At 43.5% G+C, this 8,409-nt stretch overlaps 1 long non-coding RNA gene across 1 annotated transcript; it reads right to left on the minus strand.

Moving 5' to 3' along the window:
* Nucleotides 1–646: 646 nt before the first annotated feature.
* On the minus strand, nucleotides 647–5,953 carry LOC107298024. The gene is made up of 4 exons (XR_001549144.2): nucleotides 5,915–5,953; nucleotides 4,220–4,273; nucleotides 2,801–2,839; nucleotides 647–701 (listed from the first exon to the last, which is right to left on the minus strand). It is a non-coding gene; the product is annotated as an uncharacterized LOC107298024 (long non-coding RNA).
* Between the last annotated feature and the right edge of the window lie 2,456 nt (nucleotides 5,954–8,409).

The raw sequence follows: 8,409 nt of genomic DNA on the forward strand, positions 1-8,409 counted from the left end.
AAAAGAGCCAAGGTTGCCTACCCCTGTGTTAGGTACACACGTAAAAATCAAGCTAGGCCTTATTTTCGGGATAGGCCTTATTTTCAGGGAAACATGGTAGTCACAAACAGGCCGGAAGAAACAAATCACAGTGTCATCCCTGCACTCTCCTATTTTTTTGCACCCAGTCTGCCATGGACCTTGTGGGAGGGGAAGAAAGGGAATGCTTGGGGGGAAAGTGAAAGTAATGAAAATGACTATGCCCCTCAGGGGAAGCACTTCAAGGTCATTTCCCTGGGAGAAGAATGCAGCTGCAGGACAGCTTACATTCAGAGTGTCCATTTCAAACACATCATCTTTGAAATTGATTGGACGATGGGGGGGGGGACCAGCAATGGGATGTGACCAAGAGGGGAAAAATTATATCTAGAATTTTGGTGTGTGAACTTTACTTCTGACTTGGCTTTGCTGTTTTCCACCTGACCTTTAGTAAACTATATCTTTCTCAACAAACTGAGTTGAGGATCGCTCTTACTTAAAAGTTCAAGCTGAGGCGGGACTGACACACAGACTCCTCCTATTGACCCGCTAAAACCTGATAAAGATTTCCCAGATAGAAAATATATTTCAGATAATCCTCACTTCAATTACAAAGTATTCCGTACCTTGAATCCGGGTATTCCCGGTGGTCCTGGAAGGCCCGGTGGGCAGAGCGATGGACACTGTATTCCAAACAAACCGGAAATTAATACCATGGTTATAAAACGATCCACAAGATTTACACATTTTATCAGTGGGTAGTGCTCACTTACTGATCTCAATTGGGACTAGCAGATCCATTACTAAGGAATACGATTGTTAAGTGAAACATCATTTGACCGTTGCTGACTTAATTCTGGCTGTAGCCATTAAGTGAATCACTTGGGATCATTAAGAGTGATGTTAAGTTAAAGGATCAGCTATAAATCTCCTTTTTCAGCGTTCTGGTTATTTCAAACCATCACTGAACGAACGGTCGGTAAGTGAGGACTACCTGTAGTAATTCAGTCACAAGGCAATCAAGATAATTGGATTACTGTAGATTTCATTTAGTTTTATTCCTGCTGGATTATGAGTTTTTGGATTTCCAGTGAGCCAATCTACAACCTACAGGGCTTTAAAATGAGATGCATTTATATTTCCTTGCTGAATTTTTCCTAGCGACGTTCCTTTCCAAAACATTAGTATTTGTACTAAGAATACCATATTTTATTTTCAGGCAGAAAAGAAAGAAGAGAATCACTGCCCAACTTCTGTAATATATTTTTTTCAGTAAAAAAAAAAGGAAGGTAGAAGGAAATGATCCCCTTCTCCTTGAGTACCAGTTAACAATTCATTGTGATTTCCCATTATGTCACAGTAGCTGGCTGTGCACTGCTGACTTTGTCTGGGATCCCTAGCTAAGTAGGGTCAGACCTGATTAGTATTTGGATGGGTTATTTCTTCAATTCTCTCATCCCAGACAGGAGAACTGAAGACATATTTATTTGATTATTTATATCCTGCCTTTATTTAAAAACAAAAACAAAATTTCAAGGCAATGAATATATCTAACCTTCCTCCTCCTCCTCTGTCCCCCATAACAACAACCCTGTGAGGTGAGTTGGGCTGAGAGAGAATGACTGGCCTGAAGTCACCCAGCTGCCTTTTGTGTCTAAGAAGGGACTAGAATTCACTATCTCCTGGTGATGGGCCCAAAGTCACCCAGCCGGCTTTCATTCCTAAAATGAGACTAGAACTCACAATCTCCGGGTGATTGGCCCAAAGTCACCCAGCTGGCTTTCTTGCCTAAGGCGGGACTAGAATTTACAGTTTCCTGGTGATTGGTCCAAAGTCACTCAGCAGCTTTCATGCCTATGATGGGTCTAGAACTCACAATCTCCTGGTGACTGGCCCAAGTCATCCAGCTGGCTTCCTTGGCTAAGGAGGGACTTGAATTCACAGCTTCTTGTTTTCTAGCCTGGTGCTTTAATCCAGGGGTCTTCAAACTTGGCCCTTTTATGACTTGTGGACTTCAACTCCCAGAAATCCTCAGCCAGCGTGCCTGGCTGAGGAATTCTGGGAGTTGAAGTCCACAAGTCATAAAAGGGCCAAGTTTGAAGACCCCTGCCTTAATCACTCCACCAAACTGGCTCTCCCGGTTATCTTCCAAATAGCCCAGATAAAGGCAGTGGAAAATCCTTATACCAGTTGGATGACTATGCCAATTAATTTCTATGAAGTTCAAATTTCATTTGAGCCAATCCAATCTGATCCAATCCAATCTGATCCAATCCAATCCAATCCAATCCAGACTTTATAAACATTTTATAAGCAAACACTGAAGGTGAAGTAACATTATCAGTGATGATCATGTTGTTGTTGTTGATGATGATGATGAACTGATGATGTTACCTAGTTTGGTAAAGAAATGTCTGCGAGAAAACTACCAAGCTCACAGACCACCAAGGACCCATATAGTTCACCCTGAGCTACAGATAGCTTTTCTATTGATAGGGTACCATTTTGCACCTTTGAATAAGGACATTAATTTCAAGAGACCTTGCCTAATGTCTAAATTAGTGTTTCTCAACCTTGGCAACTTCACGATGTGTGGACTTCAACTCCCAGAATTCACCAGTCAGCCATGGCTGGCTGAAGAATTCTGGGAGTTGAAGTCCACACGTCTTCAAGTTGCCAAGGTTGAGAAACCTTGATGTCAATAAATAAATAACCTTGACGTTTGGCATATGCAACTCAATGAGATCTCACATAGAAAGCTGAAAAGTGGAAAAATGCGTACCTGAAGATCTCTAGTATGGTCGAATACTCCAGGGAGACCCTGCAACAGGTAGAATGCAGCATGTTACATATGGAGCATAGCTTACAGAGACCCAGCATTGTTAAAGCACATGTAGTATGCTTAACCGAAGTCAAGCTTTGTCACAATACTATCCTTGGTTAAATTAGTTTCCTTTCTTTTTGACCAGGTTGCATAAACCCAACCAACTGAGGGTTTGATATACAGGAAGTCCTTGACTCACGATCACACAACTCAACCCAAAATTTCCGTCGCTAAGTGAGACATTAGTCAAGTGAGTTTTGCCCCATTTTATGACCTTTCTTGCCACAGTCGTTAAGTGAATCACTGCAGTTGTTTTAAGTTAGTCACAGGGTTGTTATAAATGAATCTGGCTTCCTTGTTGACGTTGTCACCAAAGGGGATCGTGTGACCCTGGGACACGGACATGGTCATAAAGATGAGTCAGTTGCCAAGCGCCTGAATTTTGACCACGTGCCCATGGGGATGCTGCAGGAGTGTGAAAAACGGTCATAAGTCACTTTTTTTCAGTGCCGTTGTAATTCCAAACGGTCACTAAGTGAACTGTTGTAGGTCAAGGACTACCTGTACAGCATTGTCGAGAATGCAAAAAAAAAAAAAAAGAGACACTAATTCAGTAACCAGGTTGTACGTCTATTGCAAGAATGTTACTGCAGATAATAAGTATGCATGAATCAAAATAGCAGCCCACCCTCCGTTCTGATATGGGCCCTCCCTCCCTCCCTCTCTTTACAATCTAGAACAGTGGTTCTCAACCTTTTTTTCACCACAGACCCCCCTTTAAATACCTTTTGTGGCCACGGACTGTGGCCACGGACCCCCAAGGCTTAGATTTAAATCACAACATTTCTTCAAGCCTTTTGCCGACCCACTGGGATGAGATCGTGACCCTCCGGGGGTCCACAGACCACAGGTTGAGAACCACTGGTCTAGACCAGGGATAGGCAACCTTGGCTCTTTTATGACTCGTGGACTTCAACTCCCAGAATTCCTGAGCCAGCCATGCTGAGAGGAAAGGGAGAGGTTTCCAAGCTGAGCCATGCTGGCTCAGGAATTCTGGGAGTTGAAGTCCACGAGTCAAAAAAGAGCCAAGGTTGCCTATCCCTGGTATAGACCATGGTTTGTAATGAGACGGCAGGCCAGGCTCCTTGCCACTTCTGAAGCCATCAGCCACGTTTCATTCACCAGTGCGTTAGTGTTAATTGAGCAACACTGATGTGTCTTGAAGTGCATTGTGGCTTTTGATTATGGATTAGTGTTCTATTCCTGGGAGGAAATTCTTCTGTTTAAGACCTGGTATGGTAAGAACGAGGCCTATATTCTGGGCAGCTGTAGTAGCAACTTTCAGCAACGCTTGATCTAAAGCAAATCTTAACTTACCGGTGGTCCCGGAGGTCCTGGTGATCCAGGAAAACCTGGAAGTCCAGACGGTCCCTAAATAGAAGCAGACACTTTCAACTTACAGTATATTCAATCATTTATGAAAAGCATCTTTACCTAGTTTACTGGCTGGCAGAATGGGATCCGTGTTTATTTATATTTTACTTATTATATCTGAGCAAATGTGGTTTTCAGGCCTTCCCATATGGCTTAGCACAGGTAGGACCATAATTGGAACTGGGGAAAAAAATTCATTGTTAAGTGGTCTGGTTGTTAAGTGAGGTATTATATGGCCAGATCCGATTTTGTGACCTTTTCAGCCATGGTCATTAAGTGAGACATCACATGATCATGATTTGTGACCTTCCAGGCCAGCTTTTTGCTTGTTGGAAGTCAACCGGAAAGCCACAAATAGCAATCATGTGATCCCAGGACACCGCACCTATTGTAAATATATGCCAATTGCCAAATGCCTGAATCACAATCACATGACCATGGGGACGCGGCAATGGTTGTAAGTGTGAGAACTGGTTGAAAGTCACTTTTTTCAATGCCTTTGTAATGATAAACACTCGCTAAATGAATGGACGTAAGTGGAGAACTACCTGTAGCAATTTCCAGAAGTGCAAATAAAAGCTGTCATCTTAGTCCAACTCTTTTAAAGGACAACATGTCAAGGTAATAATCTAACAGCTAACCAGCTTGTATAATGTGAGATGTATGATGTAATGATGGGAATGACTCAGCAGAGTCTATGTCCCTTTAAGAGCCAGCTGGGTCTGTGTCCCTTTAAGAGCCTTTGTATAAAAAGGGAAGGCACTGCTGCTATGTTCTCTCTTCTGTTTCCTGCTGTAACTGCTGTGTGTTGGAGTCTGCTGTACTAGCACGTGTATGTATATTGTTCCTGGTATATCTTATTGTAGATAGTGTAATATAAACCACCATTTAATATAGACCACTGTTTACTGTGTTTATTCCTGGGGTTATCTCAGCGCAATAAGACTGTGCATGCTCTGACACAAGCCAATCTACAAGCCAGGATATTAAGTTATTATTATTACTTATTAAATTTATAGGCCGCTCATCTTGTGGTTCAAGGCCACTCTGAAATGTCTCAGCTTTAGTCCAAAGAACCAGCTGCCAGCCTCTAATGGAGGACAACCTTTGGGAAAATCACAAGCAGTAGGATCCTTGGTGCTCTCTAAGCTTGGTTGTTTTCTTGCAGACATCTCATTGCCAAACTAGGTAACATCATCAATGCTAGAAGGAAATGGGGATTGCTATCTGTTTATATACAAGTGGCTTGCCCTTTCTGTAACAGCCTAATAAAAGAACTACCAAGAACCACTATCACCAACAACTGCAGGTAAACAGAGAGCAAAACCCCACTGTCTTCTAGCACTGATGATGTTACCTAACTGGGTAATGAAATGTCTGCAAGAAAATAACCAACTCAGAGACCACCAAGGACTCTGCAGTTCAACCTTGAGCTACAAATATTCTCTTCTATCACAAGCAGACCCTGAAGGACCTTAAATCTCCATTCTGTGTTGTTCAGCTACTCCCCAACTGGCAAAGGGGTGAGATGAAATTGCCTCCATATGTTGCATGATAAGAATATCCTAGATGGAAGTTTATCCCATTATGAAATTCTGCCCTGGCTACATCAAGAACCAGAAAAAGAAGGAAACTTACCGGTGAGCCTTTCTGACCGTTTCCTCCCGGAAGACCACTGGTGCCTGAACGTCCCTGTTAAAAGAGAGAAGACAAATAAATGCTACTGTTTATTCTGGAGGGAAGTGGAGGGAACCCCAAATTTCTCTGTTCTGCCCCAAATTCTTTGTCTGGTCACTGCAGCCCTTTAAGGACAGCAGAGAATGGCTTCAGGACTCAGTCTGAAGGACCCTAATTCAATCCACATTTATTCTTTTTCCTAAAAAAAAATTAAAAAAATTACCGGTGGCCCTGCCGGTCCTTTGCCCTGAAAATGAGAAGGAAAATGCATGGTTAAAATGGCACAATTCCAGAAGAGCTGGTCGTTTGGGAATCCGCTCCTCCCACCCATTCTTCTTCTTTTACAGCAGGGGTGTCAAACTCAATTTCATTGAGGGCCGCATCAGCATTGCGGTTGCCCTCGGGGGGGGCAGGTGTGTGTGGCCAGGGTGGGTGCAGCCTACTGGGTGAGCGTGGATGGAGTGGATATGGCCTACTGGGTGGGCATGGCCAGCTCTACATCGTTCGCGTCAAGGGTGCCTGTGGGGCCCTGGGCAGGAGTGGGACAGATCTGAGGGTCTCTGGCAGAAGGGGGTGGGACCGGGGCAAGTGCCAAGGCATGGTCCATTTCTTCATTCCTCACAAAGGGTGACACCTCCCCAGCATGCACCCAGAGGGCGGGGCCGACACAGCAGGGGCTGGTTCCTCGCTGTTTCTAGACGGCCTTGTGGAGCTAAGACTGAATGCGTTTTAGCATAGATGGCCACCACAAAATTGTACATTGGCTCCCGGCTGGCCTGGGCCAGGGCCAAGGCAGCGGGGGCCATTCCCTCACTGTTTCCAGGATGGCTTCACGGGCCACATGAAACCACTTTGTGGGCAGCATCCGGCCCCCGGGTCTTGTGTTTGACATGTCTGCTTTACAGGCAATCCTCAACTATTCGCTTAGTGACCTAAACAGTCACTAAGCGTTTAGGTCACTTTTTCACACTTTCGACTGCTGCAGCTACCCCATGGTCATGTGATTAAAATTCAGACGCTTGGCAACCGGCTCATACTTATGACGGTTGCAGTGTCCCGGGGTCATGTGATCCCCTTTTGAGACCTTCTGACAAGCAAAGTCAATGGGGAAGCCAGATTCACTTAACAACTGTGTTACTAACTTAGCAACTGCACAGATTCACGTAACAACTGTGGCAAGGAAGGTCTTAAAATGGGGCAAAATTCACTTAACAACTGTCTCACTTAACAACGGAAACCTTGGGCTCAGTTGTGGTCGTAAGTCAAGGACTACCTCTATGCTGAAATAGACAACTGGATACAAACATTCCAGATTCCCAGAATATAAATATAGAGGTCTTTTGGCAAAGGGGTAGAAAAATGCAGACATGGAAAATTGAGATGATTATGGGGCTAGTTCAGGGGTAGGCAACCTTGGCTCTCTTATGACTCGTGGACTTCAACTCCCAGAATTCCTGAACCAGCCATGCTGAGGGGAAAGGGAGAGGTTTCCAAGATGAGCCATGCTGACTCAGGAATTCTGGGAGTTGAAGTCCACGAGTCATAAAAGAGCCAAGGTTGCCTACCCCGGGCTAGTTAGAGACCTGAAAGCCCTCCCGCCTGACTTTTAATTAACTTTTAGCATTCCATTTTAATCATCGTTGCCTCTTTTCAAATTTTATATCCTGTTTTTATGGTTTTAAAGGTTTGATTCGTACACTGGGTTGATCGAGCCACCAAAACATCTGTTTGATGTGGAGGATTAAATTTTCTTTCTCTGCAAAGCCCAAGATTTGTGATAAAGCTTTATCAAAGCTTGCAGGCCAATATCCATTACTAATGAGAGAAATAGACACGGATTTTGTCACTTACCGCTGGTCCAGTGTATCCTGCCGGTCCTACACTTCCCTAGGAGGGCAAAACACAAAAATTAACATTCTCCATCTTAAAAAGACTGCTGATACAAGAAGAATCCTTCAGCTCTCAGAAGAAAAGTGGGACAGATAAAACAAAAACAAAAATAAAATACACACGGAGAAACGGCTGAGGTGCATGGAAGGAGATCTTATTTACACCAGTGAACATTATTGTCAAACTACATGACGCTGCTGCTCAGTATATGTGTTGTGTCCACCTTACAACTCCAAACCATATTTATCTTAAGAGAAACTTGAAAACACACAAAAAGCCTTGGTTACAGAAATGTATTTTAATCGGAAAATCACTTGTAAAAACATTTATACTACTATAGGATCCGGACAGCAATTTGAGGGTTCTCCTGGACTCATGACTCCTGGTTGAGAATCCCTCTCACACTTGCATAGGTAGGTAGGTAGATAGACAGACAGACAGACAGACAGACAGACAGACAGACAGATACCAGATAGATAGATAGATAGATAGATAGATAGATAGATAGATAGATAGATAGATAGATAGATAGATAGATAGATAGATAGATAGATAGATAGATAGAT

Source organism: Protobothrops mucrosquamatus, unplaced genomic scaffold (genome assembly GCF_001527695.2).
Source record: "Protobothrops mucrosquamatus isolate PMUCROS unplaced genomic scaffold, P.Mucros_1.0 scaffold3664, whole genome shotgun sequence".
Lineage (NCBI taxonomy): Eukaryota > Metazoa > Chordata > Lepidosauria > Squamata > Viperidae > Protobothrops > Protobothrops mucrosquamatus.